This window comes from Dermochelys coriacea, chromosome 6 (assembly GCF_009764565.3).
Source record: "Dermochelys coriacea isolate rDerCor1 chromosome 6, rDerCor1.pri.v4, whole genome shotgun sequence".
Classification (NCBI taxonomy): domain Eukaryota; kingdom Metazoa; phylum Chordata; order Testudines; family Dermochelyidae; genus Dermochelys; species Dermochelys coriacea.
In genome coordinates this window covers 62,836,573-62,856,471 of record NC_050073.1, presented here as the reverse complement: position 1 = coordinate 62,856,471, position 19,899 = coordinate 62,836,573, and the positions used below count along the sequence as shown (strand labels likewise).

The window sequence follows — 19,899 nt, the reverse complement described above, 5'->3', positions numbered from 1 at the left end:
CAGTCAGTAGCTTCAGTGGAGTTACTCTTTATTTACATGTGGGTGAGAGGGGAATCAGGCTTCTTGCGTCTCATCTGAAAAGCAAGTGGTGGTGTGATGCAGTAGGAGAGCTGCTCTGTGCATCAGCCAGCAGTGAGGGTCTGTCGATCACCCCAAGTCTCTCTCCTTGATATGTGTTTAACCAAGGAGGACTGAAAAGAACTCTTTAATTAGCCTGCTACTCTAGGGAGCAGAAAAACTGGGACAGGAATCTAATCTGGCTTTCCTGGATGGCAGGGCACAGCAGTAGGTTGGCCAAAGAACTTAAATGTGAAACATTTTGTTTAAATATTTACATTTTAACCCTTAGGAAACTGGCCTGTGTTCCCAGCAGGATGTAACCTTGCCACTGGCTAATCTCCATGCTTTTGCTAAAGCTGCTGGTGGGGACTGTATTAAGGAAGGTCTGCAGCCTCGAGGGATTGGCCTGGGACCTCTTCTTGTAATTACTTAATCCTGCCCTGCTTCTCCTGTGGATGGTCTTCATCCTCCAGACAGCCTTCTGAGTGGGAACCACCTCCTCTAGTTGTCCAGTTCTACTATCTCCCTCAGCTCAGGAAGCAATATCTTCCTATGCCAGAGGCTGGGGATATCCTGGCATGAATGGCAGAGCAGCTTCTTGCTGACGAGCAGGCCAGCTCATGAGAACAGGTGAGAAGAGAGAATGAGGCTGGTGAGCTACTCAGGGTCCCTTTTCATACTTCATGGTGGAAACTAATGAAGGTGTTGGAGAGCTAATGTTGAATTCAAAGCTCTCCACGTGATTGGCCTACCTTTATCTCTATCCCCGTAACCTTCCTTGACAGCTACTTTCCAATGGAACAATGAAACTACTGGTCAATACAGAGAGACTGAACTATAGTGGGAGCCACACCTCAACTATGGAACACACTCCCACGAGGGCTAAGAATGGCCACCAATCTCATGGCATTCACACCAAATGCAAAAACTACTCTTAGCTCTGTCTCAGTCACTTGTAATACTGATATTATTCCATCCATTTAAACATACTGAAAAATGCAGTGCTTTTTTATAAGGCCCAAGAAGTTTATTTTCCAGTTCACTTCACAGTTTGTATATGCTGAGAAAAGGTTTTTACCTGGTGTGCTCCCAGTGCTGATAAAAATGTGTGCAGCTTTTCTGTAGCTCAGGCCTTCGGCAAAACAAATACTGAGATTTCAACACTTTTATTTTCCTTCCAAGGTCAGCTTCCGATTTAACTACTGTTATTGCCTTTGCAGCTTCCGCCTAGAACCCACACCTGACACTTTTTTTTGTTTTAACGTTATTTAGTTCCACATTTTCCCAAGGAAACAATCACCCTTGGAGTACCACCAAGAATGAATTTGTCCCAGTGAGACAAATAATGGACTGAAGCTTTATAATCTCTGATATGCTGTGGTACCAAAAACATTCTGCATATCAGAGGCAGGGCTTCATTAGGATAATTCAGAACACACACTTCATTTAAGACGTACAGCAAGTGAGGTTTTTTCCATCCCAGTTTATTAAAATAAATTTCAGTGACATTGGTTCTGATGAAAGTTTCTGGATTTCCAGACCTGGAGACTGAAGTTCTCTATCCAAAGAACCTGTACAACACGGTCAGTGGGAGTACTAGCTTCCCTCATATCTATTCCAACAGCATCCTTCCATAAGAACCTAGGAGGAATTGTATAGCTTTCTCTACACTGGTTTAGAAAGTGGATGGGTAAGGAATTGATGTAAGCTAAATTGATCGAGGGCGCCTCTAAACCAAAACAAGTGTTCCCACAAGGGAATTGCACCAATTTAATCAAACTGATTTAGTTTACTTGATACAATTTCCTTGTGTAGATGAGGCTATAGAGAAAAGTTTGGTCTCCAAACACATTCATTCCTTTGCTAGGTGTGCTGTTGGTGGTGGTAGTGCTAGTTATGTGGAAACTTGTCCATTACAAAGTGAACTTCAATCCCCAACTCACATCTTATGGGTTACATGGATTCCTTTTGTTTTCTGTATAGGCTCGCCCATCTGGGATTATAAGAACCCCTTTCCTGCTGCCTCTCCCCCAGTCCCAAAACATTTCTATAGAAGTTGAAACAAAGATGCAGGGAAATATGCAGGTAATGGACTGCTGGGCTTCGCGGGCTCCCTTGTTGAGAGTTAGCAGGGGACTGAAGTGGATGAGAACTTCAGCTTGTGGGATTTTAAAACACTCAGTCCATTTTTGAGGGAGATTGTAGGGGTGGGGGAAAGAGAGACGCTTCCATTATCTGGGGCATATTTGTGTTCAAAGGAAAACTCTCCTCTGGGGCCTGTTATTCTTGACAGCATCTCCAAGACTTTTATCATAGCCCAACCAAGTATTTTCTTTCTATTTTAACTAGTGATTGTCTATGGGATTCTGTCATTCAAAGAGTTCTGGGTCCCTTCCTTGTAAGTACCCCTACAATGGAGATGTAGATTACAAGCTCTGAGGCACTTGGGAGTAGTCTAGAGGTTGGTGAAAGTGTCCAAACCCTTTCCATACATCCTTGAAGCACCTTGTCTTGAATTGAAAGTGACTGTTTGATTCAGAAATCCTATTATCTGAGGACCATTCACACAATAACCCTAACAGCCCCTCTGTGTACTATCAGGGACTACTAATGGTTGTAAATGTCTGAGTAAGTTTTTTTGAAACACTTTTTTTTAAATAAACCTTGAAAACACAGATGCTAATTTCACGGCACAGAATTTATTTCCCTTGGATTCCTGAGAACCCAGAGTTTCTCCTCTACTTTACATCGAGACATGGCAAAAAGCCAACACATGAGAAGCATGATGGTTTGGGAGCCATGCACAAAGATCCCCAAACGCCTTTGAATTGAGACTCCTCCTACTTCACAATAATTGTACTGTATTTTACTTGTCAATAATGCTTCTTACCCCAGGATATCCAACTGCTTTGCAGAGGGGTATGTGTGTAGGTATTATCCCCACTTACGTAAAGAAAAATAAAGCAGAGGTAGGTTGCACGATTTGCCCAGGAATCAAAGACAGAAGGGACACTGACTCCCAGTCAGAAGACCTTGCTTTCCTCAGTAACTTTAGTTACAAGCCTTTCTTCTATTCTGTTATAGGGAGGTTCCATATAATTCCCATTTTGACTGCCACTTTATCATACATAGACAAGGATTCTCCCTAGATGTCCATGAAACTGGTAGGAAAAGCACAAAAGTTAAGATCTGGGCAGACCTTCGCCAAGGATTGTTATTCTGTCTCTGACAGGTCAAGCTTAACTCCCCCTCCACTCATCAGTTGTGCCATAGTATGTTGGACAAGTTGAACAAGAATTATTTTTAAATAGTTACATAGCTCTTAGTTCAAATAACAACAATTAATATACTTCCAAGTTAATAAAACCTTTACAGAATAAGGGAGGAGCAAATAAATTCAGATTAAATAAGAAGCAACCTGAACACTGACCAGAATGGAACCATTTTTGGGTGAGAAATATCTCAAAAGTGAGAATTCTTTCCTGATTTCCCCCTCACACTTTTGTTCATCTCTGCACTTGCAGGTTGCATACAGAAATGGAAATGCCAAAATACTATGAGAACAATTGCTTTTATGAGATGTCTGGCCTTTTTGGAACCCAAAATTATCAGAAATCTCATGAGGTGTTATGTTCATATGAAATCTCCATCCTAACTATGCAAAACCAAGTGGCTTGGATCAGAATTGAAACTCAGCTGAACCACTGAATCTAGTGAAGTTACAGGATCCTTTACCAAAGATCAGTAAGAATACTTAAAAAAAAAGCATATAGATTTGGATTAAAACAGATCATCAGATGTGTATTTGGCTTTTGCTGTTTAAAAATTTCTGGAATGCAGAGGTTTGAGCTGAAGCGCTGTATTTTAATTTGTAGACAAGTTCATGGACTGAAATTTAGCTCAGACCTTTCCATGTGTGGCTTCTATTTGGGAGGCTCTGTCAACACTACAGAAATATCTATGGTTCTGTTCTACTGTGAGATTTCTGGGATGTCAGGGGGTCATGGAACATGGAGAGGAGCAAACCTAGGGTATAGGGACATAAACTTAAAACTTAGTTTCACAAGAAGAGTGAAAAATAGTGTCAAGTACCATACTTGCCTTACAATCTTTGTATTTTTAAAAATCAATTTTTTTATTTTCTATATATTTCTCTCTCTTACCTGCTGCTGTGTGGAAAGACTGTACAGCTGATAACAGTGAAACTGACTATATGCAAAGAGCTGTCAAAAGCATGCAGCAACCAATCTGAAAAATGGAGAAAATCTCATTTTCTTTAGTCTCTCTTAATGAGAATGACCTTCTGGCTTCGTCTACACTTAACATTTAGGTCAACATAGCTATGTTGGCCAGAGGTGTGAAAAATCCACACACCTGAGTGCCGCAGCTATGCTTACCAACCTCTGGTGTAGATTCAGCTCAGTCAATGGAAGAAAGCTTCTGTTGACTTAGCTATTGTTGCTTGGGGAGGTAGTGTTCTGACACCAATGGTAAAATCCCTTTTAATGGTGTACGCTCTTTCTATACCAGGGGGTTATGCACACTAGCTCTGGCACCGTAACAACACTACATATTGCATAAATGTGACCAATGACACGGTTTAAAAAAAGAATGTTCAGACAGAAGTGCAATTTATTTATGTTACGTTGGCAATGTCCCTTTTAAAGACTGGTCAAGAATGAGTTTCTGTAGGTTGTAGAGCATTTTTACTATCATCTCATCTCTCATCAGTGAAAACATAATTAAGAGGGATTAGGTTCTTTCTTCAGCCTTCCCGTCTCACTGTAAATGGGACCAATCCTGCTATGAGTTTTTCTGGCGGCCAAGATGGAAGGTGAGGGCTATACCAGAAGATGTTCTTGGACTAATATGGCTTTTTACAAAGGTAACACAACACTCTTCCTCCTCCTTCTCCCATTAGAAATAAAGCATGCTGCAGCTTTTGTGTTCCTCACATTACATCAGAGTCATGGCTGAGGTAAGTAGGCAGAAGCCAAAGTCAACAGAGTGGTACGTGCCTATGCCCGTGGTGGGGCACCCCAGCCATTTTTTAAAATTTTGCTTATATGAAAAACTCCAGGGCATTTTCAAGGATAGCAATGGGCCAGAGCTTCTTTTTCACAGTTTATCAGAGAGTAGACTATGGCATCAGTGCAATGTTGTCAACATAATGATTGGGTGTTTGGTTCAACAGTGACTTCATGAGGAAAAAGTGTCACTTTACTGACCTACTGTTAACATAGCCTGCAGCACCTGGGTTTTAAACTAATATACAGCATCACTGCAATGTAACCCACTCTGAGGTATGCAGCCCAATAGTACACAGCCGAGGAGGGTGAAGTTTGGCTAAGAACTGTATGTGGAGAGAACCTCTACTATTATGGAATATTCCATGAGATTTTTTTAATGTCTATAAATTGGACAGAGCCTTGACTCTTAAGGTCTCTTTCAAAAGATGTTCTCCTCCCTTCAGTAGCATACTGCCTGAAACAATATAAGTTGTAATTACTGGTTGTATTTGATACAGGAATGGATTATTTGAGTTGATCTGGAGAAAAGGAAGGGCTGTTTGTTGCTATATTTTAAAAGATTGTCAAGGTTGCTCATAGCATTGGATGAATGGGTGCTTTTTATTTTAAAGTAGAAAAAAATTCAAATAAATGAGAGACACTCAGTTTACCTACCTAAGATAGATCAAGGGATGAACTGATCCCACTTGAAGTTAAAACATGTGGCCTTAGGGAGTTTGTGTGCCATCATGAGGGATGGACTAAGCCATCTCTTTCAACTTGCACAGGGCCTTCCCTGTCATGGTGGTTTATTTAAGCCTGGTTTGCATAGCTATCCTCCAGTGGAAGCAGCATTACTTGAAATGGAATACACTGTTTGTTAAAGCTTTTTCCTGCGCCCACAACATGATTTAGTATAATGGGTTTGTGTAGCATGGAAGGGGAGAGAATGGGGTAAAAGGACAAAATAGATAGGTCTCTGCCTCTGAGCCTGGTGAAGTCTCATCACAGTCTACTGTGATGTTTGCACTGGGAATAATATGGCAAGGATTACGCCTGCTGCATGTGAACAGTTTCATTTGAATGAGAGGAACTTTTTGCTGGTATGTTAGGTAGAAAAATGCTTAAGAGTAACTGAGCTCCTTGTTGACAGAATGGCTTATGAGACGTGTTCAGACTATCCATTTGTAAAGCATTTCTGGGCAGTCACTACATGCTTCCTCTTTGGAAGATTTTCTACCTGGGCATCTTCATAATGCAATCAAGCTGAACAGGAAGCCATGGTCGGGCTTGTATCCAAGGTAGCCTTTTAGTGAGGGATCTGTGGATATTCCTGTGTCTTTGTGTGTGTGAAAGTGAATTCATGACCTGAAAGCATACAAAACAGAGAAGCTGGACGGCCAAATAGACAAAGACTTGTGCTTGGCAGGGCACAGCGAGAAAGGAAAACAATTGAATAGCGTAGCTGAAAAAAAGGTTATAGGATGACAAAATTGTAAGAAGAAATAATAGGTGAATTATACTTCTTAACATCATGGAGACCTCTGGATGCAAACACAGCAACAGCTCCTGGTGGGTCAATCTGGGAAGATATTAAAATAATAAAAATAGTATTACTTGTACTATCATAGTACCTAGGAGCCCCAGCCATGGACCAGGACCCCATTGTGCTGCACAGACCTGGACCCAGAAGAGCTCACAATCTAAGCACAAGACAAGAGACAACAGATGGATGACAGACTAATGGGGGAGCACAAGGAAACAATGAGACAATGGTCAGCATGTAACTTTCCTGTCCCTCTCTTTCAAATAAATATTAAGACAAATGACTGGAGTCACATGCAAAGGGAGGAAAGAACCAAAGGGGCAGTGGCAGGGAAGACATGTTGACTGTGTAGCAGGATGGGAAGGAGATGGCTCTTAACCAACTGTTTACACTCTGAGTGAGAACCAGGGTATCTGGGTTCAGTTCTTGCAATAGAGCCTTGTCCTCTTTGTGCCTGTCTGTAAAAATGCAGATAACTCTCTCAACAGGCTGCCAGGAGGCTTAATTCATTGATTAAGGTGGGAAGAGCTGTAGAGATAAGCAGCGTTAGTAGGGAGTCACCAGGTAGTGGCACTGGCCAAGAAAGCTTTCAGCATTTATGCTTTGCTGTGGTGTTTGAGCTCTCTTGGATACAGGCCTCACTGGTGCGATCCGTATGCTGGTCATCTTGGCATTGGGTTGTAACACGTACTAGGTGGGTGCTTTTCACCATAAGACTGCTCAGAATAAGGCAATCTGCTTCATAAAGAGTGTGAGTAGGAAGCAAAAAGAAAAGGAGTACTTGTGGTACCTTAGAAACTAACAAATTTATTAGAGCATAAGCTTTTGTGAGCTACAGCTCACTTCATCGGATGCAAGTCACACTTATGGCCAGTGATCTGCATTGTTTGCCAGTCTTTCCAGTTACAGTTTAGGGTGGTGCTTTTAACTAGGACCCAGTACATTTAATGCTCTGTAAACAATATCAGAGATCACCTCCTTTCCTGTGTCATGCTGTGATGTTTGAAATCGCCCAAAGCACTAAGCTATGAGCCCTCTAGTTTAACTGTGCAGGGAATGGCAGAGTGTTTTCAGTGTGTGCGCAACAGTGGAATTTGCTCCCCACTTCAGTTCAGCAGAGCCCCAAACTATTCACCTTCAGCATATGCTGCAAGCTCTATATATTCTGCCAGGCTTTTCCAGAGAGGGAAGGATATATTGTGATAAGGGGGTGAGAGTTGGGAGGTGATTTTATGGGATTTGAAGTGTCTTTTATTTGTTTTCCTGTTTACTTTAAATGTGGCTTATTGTTACATGTTTACAAAATGTTAAGATCTCTGGGGAAAGGGGGCTTGCTCATTTAGGAGTTTGTTCTCTTTCTGCCCTGTAGCTCCTCTAGGAAATACTTGGTATTAAGACAATTTTTTTCCCTTCCAAAAGTTCAATCTTGCACAGTAACTTTGTCTAAGCTTTCATTGTCAACAATCTCTATTTGCCTTCTCTAAAGCTCATAAAGGGGAATTGAAAGCCAAAGTCTGTTTCTTAAAGTGGATTATTTCATCAGCTCGTTCATTCATATTTTGAACGTTACTGATCAATTGTACACCTGAGGAACTGCATTGTTTTGCTGTGCTGAGGGTTTCTCAGTTACAAAGCTTGGTTCTGAAAACCAGATTGGTCTTGAAAAGCAGCCTTCCTGTGGCAAATTCCCTTTGTCTCCCTCCACCCACTAGCCATACAGCACCTTTACTCCCCTCCTGCCTGTAAGTGGACAGTAATGACATCATGCAACATGCATTATTTTTCAAAATTTTCCCATTTGCTGGTATGACTCAAGCCAGCTCAGAGTTCCGTAGCTGCCTCTTTCCCCTCCCAAAGACATTCCTCCTCAGTCGTGCTGTCTGAGGAGGTTACTACTATTAAACAATCAAGTCCTAAAGTTTTTATTCATGACAAACCCTCACTGACTCCTTCATAATTTGGCCTATTAATATTTCTACCACCCTTTTATTTTTAGCTTTCTTTCAGTATTAATACATGTAGGAACATCAACTTAAGTCATGATTCTCTCAGGACACTTTTTACCTACTATTGTTAAAAGTAACACCTCAGATGGCTACAATAGAGATCAGAAAAAAGCTACTGTATCCTATTGTTCAGGCTGTGAACTTTTGATAGCACTTTGCATATAGTCAGTTTCACTTACGTTTGTGTGGGTTTTTCCATAGAAGAATGGGGAAAAAAAAGAAACACACAACTGTAGGAAAGTGTCATTGAAAACCACAAAGATTGGTAAGGGGGAAAACCCAATGGCAGCTGTCACGCCAGAACCTATTTTTAATTCACTTTTTCAAATTGACTATGGCCCAGATGCACCTAACTCCCATTTTATTGGGAGTTAGTCATCTAAATACTTTTGAGGATCTAAACCTAGGTTTCAAATTGGAGTCCTTTGGGCCATATTGTTGAGACATCCTAACTACTGGAAACATCAGAAATCTAGGTGGTACCTTCTAACGTCTCTAATTGGGAAGCCTCCAAGAGTGATTGGGTCTAACTAACTCCTGCACAGGGATGCCCTCGGTAAGTTAATGGTGTTACACGAGGGATGGATCTGTCCCATTGTAAGCTTCTCCAGGCCTATCAGTAAAACAACCAGACAATGTTTTGATTAAAGCCAAGGCAAGGAAAAGAGCAAAGGAAACTTTCTTTTTCTTGTAGGAAATGAAATTCTTTCCACACAGTTGGCAGGAACCCAAGAGTTCAGCTTCAACTTACCTGGAAGAAAAGGAGTACTTGTGGCACCTTAGAGACTAACAAATTTATTTGAGCATAAGCTTTCGTCAGCTACAGATCACTAGCTCACGAAAGCTTATGCTCAAATAAATTTGTTAGTCTCTAAGGTGCCACAAGTACTCCTTTTCTTTTTGCGAATACAGACTAACACGGCTGCTGCTCTGAAACTTACCTGGAGAGGCTGCTCTAGGAACTCTGAAATTTAACTCCTATTGTAATGAGTTTTACAAGATGTTTCATGGATGCTGGGTTGTGGTTTTTTCTTCTTCTTTGTCTTAACCCTCCTTTCTTCTCAAGCTCATCTAGAAAGTCATCTTTGCAATCAACTTCACATGCCCAAAATACTAACACAACCTGCCGGCTTTGCCAGAATATTTAGCACATTAGCGGGTTTAACTGCCACAGTTGCAATCACTTAGAAGGCTACAGAACTGCATAGATTTCATTCCAGGATCCCTTCCAGCTGGTGGCTTTTTTGACAGCACTCGGTGGCACAGTTACAAGCACACAAAGCCTGCAATATAGATGAAATATGAGTTGCCGTACTACTTGGGGAGCATAGTTGTGGAGGAGGAAGGAGGGTAATGAGAGCAGCTTGATAATGTCTGTAGAGAGAAAAATTTGAAGTTGCTTGAGTAAGGTTTCCACTATTTAGTACCCTTATGAAAATGGTTATTACTACAGTGGCTCTGTTCTTGCTTAAGAAAAGGATCAGTGCTGACCTATCCAGCTCTCTCTGTAGTAAGTAGTATTTATGCCCTGTTGTTTTGGCTGGCTTGGGTAACTCATGTCACCTGCAACTTATTTCTGTAATTGCCTGTGCGTTAGATTCTGCTGTGGGCTACAGCAGTGTAAAATACAGACTAATTCCTTTGAAGTCAATGCAGTTACTCTGGATTTTTAAACTGCTGCATCTGAACGCAGAATTTGGCCTTCTGACTCTAGTAACACCTGCAGCAAGAACAGAGAGGCTCCTATGCTGCTGAATTGAGCCAGGCAACTGCTTATCTCTCCTGCAGATGTTTCTGCCTTTTTGTCTCCCTTAATGTAGGGAGAGGGGGAGTGACAGAGCATTGGAATGTGCCATATCCTTTCTGTTCTCTCCTGGTTGGTTCAGTGTAGCCAAAAGCTAGTATGGTTTAGGAGCTGGAGACTAGGTGCTAATCAACACAGTGAACAGGGAACTATTTAATAACTTGTTAGTTCTCTGACCATATTATTGCATTTTTGACTGTGGGGATAGGCCCAAATCATGGTAGGAAATCGTGCTGTCATTCTAGCCCTGCCTTGAACCATATGTTAATGCTGTTGGGCCATATCCAAGTGTAATGACTGTTTAAAGGTGATAGCTTCCTGGCCATAGCTTCCTGTAGTACAGTATAGCTAGCATGTTTTTCAGCAAAATATCTCTGCTCACGCTAGAGGGAAATTCTGCTGGAATGGTGCTAGCAGTGACCATGTTTGGACACTTCTGTAGGCAGATGGCATAGCAAGATTTCATGTGGGCTGGCCTTGCTGTTTCCTAGTGTATATTTTTTTTTCTTGGTATGCTTCCTCTGGAGGGACAAGATGCTGGAGAGAGAGAGAGGGTACTGTCTCTAGAGGGATGGGACTCAGTTGCTCTGGTCTGTAGGGAGTAGCACTGACCGTCTAGCGTTGGCAAAGGAAAAGATGTTTCTGTTGGTTTGGTTGTTGACAAGCATCCTAATGGGCACTGCATAGGTCTGCTGTGAGGACTGAGGACTAGATTACTAGAATCAGGCTGTCCTAGATATGCACCCCCAGAATGTAAAGGGGATTATACAGAATTTGGGGGATACCAGATTATTTTTTGTTAATATATTGAGTATAAAACTATTTGGAAAGGCAATAAACCATCTACTCCAACATGCTAGTTCTTCTAAACAATGATATTAATCCCCCTTTAAAGTATTTCCACAACATTACATGGTGCTGTAAGGAGTAAGAAGCTTTTTTTGACAGGTGTGCCCTCACTCCTTCCCATTATTGGGTATCTCCTATCTGAGTGGAATCAGATTGCAGGTATTGAAGTGCTTGTACATGCTGCAGCTTGGTGATTCCTGATTATGCATCCTCTCTAAAGCACCAGCGGCTTGCTTCTGTTGTTGTTGTCTGGCTTTGGAGTTTATCTCCATCGACCCTTCCTGCCTCCCATTGCTTGCACATGTAACAAAGACATGCATTGGGCTAAGTTCTCTATCCTAGATCCATGCAGAGGAATCTGGTCTGTGTGAACCAAATCCACCATGCTGTCGAAGGAGAATGTTCCTAACTGGAACTGATTAGGACAGAAAGTAGCCAAGAAATATACGGAAGAGGGAATTGTGCTTAAACCATTAAATAAAAGAAAAAAAACAAACAAATGTGAAGAGAACATGAAATTTCCTCTTTGATGTTCTGCACTGGGCAGCTTTCAGTCTTTGTTTAAAGACTTTTCCCCCCGTTTGCTTCTTGTTGGATTGTATCCAATATTACAACGTTCATGTAATGCCTTGACTTAGCTATCGTTTTTCTTGGGATAATTATAGCATAATGTATCTATTGTTCTGTTCCACAGAGCAGCACTGTCATATGGATGGCTGGGATGGGAAGGGGGAGAATCTCTGTGAGTCTCCTGCATCCACACTATGTCTTTAATTAGCATTCTTCCTCGCTTTTCCTTCCTATGCTGAAGGCTGAGCTCTGCCCCTTCTCGGCCTGTTGCTTGCTCTCTCTTTCCAGCTGCTGTAATGGTGCTATGGCTGTCATTCCAGGCAGACTTCACTTACGTCCTATAAGGTTTCTCTTTTGGAATGAAAATGACATTAAGCCACATGTTGAGCTACTGGTATTTATAAAGGAAGCATGTAGATTATCCTTTCCCAAACTATTAGTTGACAGGTTTCAGAGGAGTTTCTCTCATTAGTTTGAATAATATTTATTAGTATCAGAGAGGAGAAAATATTATTTATTACATTACTGTCCAGAGCCCCAGTTTGGGATGAGGATCCAGTTGTGCTACACACTGTACAGACATGGAGTATAAACAAGAGTCCCTGTCTTGAAGAGCTTACCCTTTTTCTTATATCAACGTTTTGTCTTTGTCCCCAAAGGAAAGCGGTAGGGTACTGTTGTTGAATGTTATAAACTTGTTTTTGCGTGTTTATGACAGGTGAGTAGTACCTAAGTGGGTGCTAGAAAAATAAAAATAATATAAAATGGAAGAGCCTAGTTAAATAGCTACTGTTATATGCAAGGAAAAAATCGTGGCTCATAATTAGGGCCCCCTACCAAATTCATGGTCCATTTTGGTCAATTTCACGGTCATAGGATTTTAAAAATAGTTTGATGATTTCAGCTATTTAAATCTGAAATTTCTTGGTGTTATAATTGTAGGGGTCCTGACCCAAAAAGGAGTGGTGTGTGTGTGCGGTGTCACAAGATTATTGTAGGGGGGGTTGCGGTACTGCTACCCTTACTTCTGCACTGCTGCTGGCAGTGGCGCTGCCTTCAGAGCTGGGCACCTGGAGAGTGGCAGCTGCTGGGCGGGAGCCCAACTCTGAAGGCAGAGCTGCCACCAGCAGCCACGCAGAAGTAAGGATGGCATGGTATGGTATTGCCACCTTTACTTCTGTGTTGCTGCCTGCAGAGCTGGGCCTTCACTCAGCAGCTGCCACTCTGTGGCCTCCAAGCTCTGAAGGCAGCAGTGCAGAAGTAAGGGTGGCAACACTGCAACCCCCCTAAAATAACTTTGTGACCCCCCTGCAACTCCCTTTTGGGTCAGGACCCCCAATTTGAGAAACGCCGGTTTCCTCTGTGAAATTTGTATAGTATCGAGTAAAAGCACACACAAGGCCAGATTTCATGGGAGGAGATCAGATTTCATGGTCCATGACACGTTCTTCATGGCCATGAATCTGATAAGGCCCTACTCATAATTGGTTGAAAAGTCATGCACTCAGTCATTTGGTTTCTGTTGTTGCCACCTCTAATGTAAACAATACTGAGATCTGGAGCGAGTTTATAGCCAATCAGGCTGCATACGCAAATAGATGCATCTAGATTAGTTATGCTGATGTCAGTGAAAAATATTTTTTGCCTTTGAGTTCATCAGGTAGCCTATGGAGATAATTCCTGACTGGCTCATCAGAGGACAATAGTAGGCTTTTTTTCAGGACTTCAGACTCCCTTTGGAATGTTGATTTTTTTTAAAGGAAATAAACGCTATTACATTTTTGAAATCCATTGTTTTACTGCAGAAAGTTCCAGATATTCAGAATATATATTACAACATGTATAGTGGGCCACATTCAACACTGGTATATTTGAACACAACTCCACTGACTTAAATAGTGGACAGGAATTTTGTCAATGTTCCCTTTCCCCCTGACCTCCCTCCAGCACCTATGCAGAAGGCCAAAACACATGCTCTTCCCTTGAATCTCCTCTCTAAACCACAAGTCTACCATGAATCCTAGAAGTTAAAGATGGTAAAGACTATCCAGCTCCCTATCATTGCATAATGGTTCTCCACAGGACCGGACATTTGGTGTGAAGACTGTAACCCGAAGAAATGTTTTTGCATGCTTTTATAGGAAGACAATTTGCAACTCTGAAATTGTGTGTATGGGGTGGGGAATGAAGGGCATGCAAGCAGACTTTTCAGTGTGTCCTTGCAACATGATGAGGTCTTCTTAAATTCATCTGTTTCATAATAATAATTCATGGAATTATGTCTCAGAAATAAAGAAACCAAACAGATGTACAATTTGGTAAACTGCAAGCATTAAATGGCCAAGCTTGTCATCTCTGCTGTATGCTCATAGTGTTCAGGGGAGTTATAACGTGTGATGTATATGTATAAGGAGTAATGAATGTGGCCCAAATTGTCTTTCAGTAAAATTCAATTTTTTGGTTTGCTTTCCAAAGGAATGGTGACTTGGAGATAGTGCTTTAGAAACAGATGATGTCTCCTGAATTCAATGCCTGCATCCTGAGAGAGAGGGAGAGAAGCAAGCCAGCCAATTCCTTACTGGGGATGTTTCCAGAGCTAAGGAACATTGCCAGGTGTGGTCACAGGCTGGTTCTGACCGCATTATGTATGTTTGAACAGCACTAGGATCCTCAGTACAACTGCTGTACTTATTGTATTTTCCCCTTTGTGCTCTGACCGTGGAAAACCACAGGTTAATCTCAGTCATACCTTGCAAATGGTTTACACCATTGGATCAGATCCAGAATAATTCCTTCCCCTGGCTTAAGCCTATTTACATACCACAGATTATTACCAGCTGGCACTCACCTTTTTTTATTCATTCCCACACATCATGACCCAGGCAATTGGCTCACTTTTTTAGTATTTCCTTTATTCTCAATGTATTTTTAAAAGCCAAATAAATGATCCTTGTGTGTCTTGACATCTGCTGCAATCATTCCCATTGACTCAAATGACACCTTGAAGGAGATGGAACAAACTGGCTACAGTCTCTCATTGTGTCTTTTGCTGGCCCTTACCCCACACTCTCTTGTGCCTGAAATCCACTAATGCTCATGACTGCAGCTGTCTTTTTTTTTTTTGCTTTTTATCCACTTCTACCTCAAAGAGCCAAATGCCATCTCTCTCCATTATCTCAGCTTAGATCAGGGACTCCTTTCACACCCCTAACATTGATCAAAGATTTTAAACTGGGAGTAAAGCAGGAATCAGATGCATATTTGGGGAAGAAGATGGATTAAATCTGAGAATTGCCCTGGGTCACTCCACATGAAGAGCCTTGCCTAACAAAGAACACATTATGATCCTTATTTTATTTATTTCTTCATTATTAATATAATGCTCTCCATGTTCTATAGTGGCAGAAAAATAAGACCAAATTAATCTTTGGTGTCACTTGGTTGCATTCTGTGGATTTACACCAAGGATAAATTTGGTTAAACTAGTGTTACTGTTACAATAGTCGGTCACTCTTCTGATGTTTTCAGATCCCACCCGCTCTCCTGAGATTTCAGGGAAGAGAGGAGACAAATCAAGTCTGTACGTGTGTCCTAAATTTAGGATTCATTTTTGTTCTTGCAGGGGTTCCAATTTTTAGTTCTAATCTAGGCTTCATAGCTGGGGGGGGGGCTTTCCATGGGATATGCTGAATCAGTGAATTTCAAGGATGCTCTGGCCATGGCTCTTTCCCAGTCAGTGCCACCAACTTTCAGGGCTGTTCTGGATGCCGCTGCAACCCCTTCCAGGCAGAGTTTCTCTTATCTGGGGTCCCCAGCCCTGGGTCATCTTGGTGGAAGCTGATGTATCCCACTCAGGACTGAATTAAGTGTACAGAGTGCAACAGAACAGCCAAGTTTCAAAGTAAGGTAAACAAACAGGCTAAATGATGAGAGACACTGGATTTATGAAATTCATTCTGGTTCAATAACCTAAATTGGCTCTTTCAATCAAGATAATTTTTTATCTTGACAATGTCTCTTTAAAAATTCTTCTGCTTGCAGGGCTAAGGAAAGAGCAGAACACAATGGGCCTGATTCTTTTCTCACAGTGATGTAAATCAGAAGCAATTCCACTTAAGTCAATTGACCCAATAATTTCAGGTTCCTCCTGAACAGAATTTGCTTGACAAGCTGCAATGGGCTATATTCAGAGTTTGTTTAATAAAGGAAGCCTTCACCCCTGGGGCAACACTCCCAGATCTCAATAAACTCAGTATGAGAGACAAGGTGGGTGAAGTAATATCTTTTATTGGACCAACTTCTGTTGGAGAGAGAAACAAGCTTTTGAGCTTACACAGAACTTTTCTTCAGGTCTGTAAAACGTACTCAGAGTGTCACAGCTAAATACAAGTTGGAACAGATTGTTTAGCATAAGTAGTCAACACACATTTCAAGGGACCACTCATGGTGAAATGGCCCGTTAACATTCCTGCAGTCATAGGGGAGCAAGGGAGGGGACAGGAAAGGCAGCTGCTTGTGGGGTTGTTAGTGGGTTATAGATTGTTGTAATAAACCATAAATCCAGTGTCTCTATTCAGTCCATGATTTTTTTTGTCTAGCAATGTTATGAATTTAAGCTCCCAGGCTCATCTTTTGAAACAGTTGTGCAGGTTTCCTTTGATGATGGGGATAGATAGGTCAGACACAGAGTAGTGGCTTTGTGAAAAGTGTTCACCCACAGGTGATATGGTGATTTTGTCTTTTATAATTTTCCTGTGTGAGTTCATTTGAGACTGTAGTGATCATCTGGTTTCACCCACATAGTTGTTGTTTGGGGGCATTTAGTGCACTAGATGAAGTACACTACATGTTGTGATAGGCATGTGTAGGACCCATGGATCTTGAAAGGTATGTTTTGGGGAGTGTTGATCATTATAGCAGTGGCGATATGTCTGCAGGTTTTGCATCTGTTGTTCTGGCAGGGTCTGGTGCCACTTTTTGAGTTGGTGTGTTCTAGTCTGTTGTGAGCTTGCTTCTGAGGATGAGCTTGGAGAGGTTGGGAGGTTGTTTGATGGCCAGAAGAGGGGGTTCAGGAAAGATTTCTTTCAGGATGGGGTCTCCATCAAGTATCGGTTGTAGTTGTTTGATCATACCCTGTATGGGTTCCAGTGTGGGTTGGTAGGTGACGATAACTAGGGGTGTGTGATATTTCGGTATCGAAGCAGGTTCTCTCTCCTGCTTGGCTCATTCCATGGTGAGATCTACTTCTCTGAAGTGTGCTTGTTTGATGAAGGCAATTTTGAGTGTGTTAAGGTGTATATCCCAGACTTTCTCCTCTGTGCATATTCTGTGGTATCTGAGTGCCTACCTGTAGATAGCAGATTTCTTGGTGTGTTTGGGTGGCTCTTGGATCTATGAAGCTAGGTGTGGTGATCTGGGGTTTCTTCTATATAGTTGTCTGTAGGGTTGCAATATTGAAGCTGATTGTGGTGTCCAGGAAGCTGATGCTAGTTTGTGAGTGTTCTAGAGAGAGTCTAATGGATGGGTGGTGGTTGTTGAAGTTGTGGTGGAAATCTATGATAGAGTTTGTCATCTGTCCAGAGGATGAAAATATCATTGATGTATCTCAGATATATCGTTGGTTTCATGGTGCATTTGTCTAGAAATTCTTCTTCAAGGTGGTGCATGAAGAGGTTGGCATATTGGGGAGCCATCCTGCTCCCACTGGCTGTTCCTGTAGTTTGGACAAAGTGTTTGTTATTGAATGTAAAGTTGTTATAGGTGAGGATAAAATGGATGAGTTTGGCAATGTTTGGGGTGGATATCTGAGGGCTGTCCATTGTCTTGTAAATATTTGAAGCAGGCAGCTATGCCATCATTGTGAGGGATGTTGGTGTATAGGGAAGTGGCATCCAGGTGGTAAGGATGGTGTTCTGAGGGAGGTTGTTAATGTTGTGGAGTTTGTGGAGGATGTTGGTTGTGTCCAGGAAGAAGCTGTCTCTTTGTGTGGTGAGTGGTTTGATGATTGTTTCTATGAGTCCTGATATTCCCTCAGTAAGAGTGTCGTGGCCAGATATGATGGATCTGCCTGGATTCCTGTGTTTGTGTATCTTGGGAAGCGTGTAGAAAGTCCATGGGGTGGGTCCTTGGAGAATAAGTTTGTAGAGTTTCTTGTGGAGTTATTTGGGAAAGGATTTGATGGTATCTTTAAATTCCTGAGTTCTTTATAGGAGGTGGTGTCGGAGAGTTGTTGCTTGGCCTTGTTAATGTAGTCATCACAGTGGAGGACGAGGATAGTGCTCCCTTTGTCTGCTGGTTAGACTTCTATCTGGTGGTTAGATTTCAGGGACTGTATAGCTGTCCTCCCGGTGGTGGAGAGATTGTGGTGGATATGTTGTTAGTTGTTGACTGTGAAATCCTTAACAATGTGGGTGAAACCAGACAGTCACTATGCTCTCAAATGAATTCACACAGGAAAATGATAAAAGACAAAATCACTGTATCACCTGTGGGTGAACACAAGTCACAAAGTGATCACTCTATATCTGACCTATCAGTTCTCATGCTCAAAGGAAACCTGCACAACTCTCTTTCAAAACACAAGCCTGCGAGTTTAAATTCATGTTTGCTAGACACTAAAAATGATGGACTGAATAGAGACACCAGATTTATGGTTTATTACAACAATCTATAACCCACTATTAACCCCCACCAGCTGCCTGTATACCCCTTCCCCTTGTGTTCTCCCCTGTGACTGCAGAGATGTTAATTTGCCACTTCACCTTGAATGGTCCCTTGAAATATGTAACTACCTATGCTAAACAATCTGACCCACCTTGTGTTTAGCTATGACACTCTTAGTACGTTTCACAGACCTGAAGAAGAGCTCTGTGTAAGCTTGAAAGCTGCTCTTGCTGACCAACATAAGTTGGTCCAATAAAAGATATCACCTCCCCGACCTTCTCTCTCTAATACCCTGGGACTAACACCGCTACAACAACACTGCGTACACTCAATATGGTCAACTTTTTGTATGGTCTCTGTTCAGAATGCAATGGCAAAAAGCACTTTTATTGAGAGAAAATTACTTTTTAGAAACCACATTAGTGGGATGCCATATTTATTCTGTCTGATGGATACAGTCTTGCCAGTGCTTGTGATTTTTCTGAGAGCCCCCAGCTCTTGGAATCCAGAGACTTCATGAGAGTCTCAGCTTTCATTTTTAAAAAAGTTCCTCGCTCTCCTGATTGTGTAGAAAACCTTGAAAATAGGAACTGAGTGTAACCTAAAGGGCTCAGAAACCAGAAGACAAATAATAAGAAATTCAGATTTTTTTTTTTTAAAAATCTCATTGTTTTTGGGAGCCTGACTCATAATTTTTGAATGTTTTTTGTTATCAGTATTGTGGATATTTGTAGAGTACCAGCCCCTGGAATATCTAAGTGAGTCCCCATCACTGGAAATTTCTAAGAACAGGTTAGATAAACATCTGTCAGGGATGCTTTAGTTATACTTGATCCTGCCTCAGTGCAGGAGGATGGCCTCTCAAGGTCCCTTCCAGCCCTACATTTCTGATTCTATGATTTTTCTAGTTAAAACTAGAGATAGACCTGTCTGTAATGGGTTGAATCTAAATGCTACATCCTATTTCTCCAGAATTTGGGGCAATTAGGATTCGTATCTGGATTTTGAGCCCTCTTCCCTGGAGGCACATTTGGATCTGGGGAGTTGGGTTCGCCTATTCTAGAGGTGTGGATCCAGAGGGATGGGGAGGCCCATTCTAGACTTTTGAGGCCTGATCCGTGACTGCTTTATGTTGCACTCTGAACAGAGGGGTGAGTTGGGAGGAATACACAGGCACAGAAACACTTGACAAGTTTAGCAGAATTTTATTGGAATAAGACTGACAGTCACTGACAAGAACTTCTACTGGTACCTCCTTACCTTCTCTGGGTATAACCCTCCTTTCAGTATGGAGCATATCTAAGTTTTGACTAGTCCTGAAGTCTCCCTGGATTAGATTTACCTGACTACAACAGTTCACTTAGTAATGGGTAGGGGAGCCATTTTGATCTA

At 41.8% G+C, this 19,899-nt stretch overlaps 1 protein-coding gene across 9 annotated transcripts in view; it reads left to right on the top strand.

Moving 5' to 3' along the window:
• Positions 1-19,899, top strand: part of DPF3 (double PHD fingers 3) — a 211,444-nt gene that overhangs the window by 48,063 nt on the left and 143,482 nt on the right. The window lies entirely within an intron of this gene.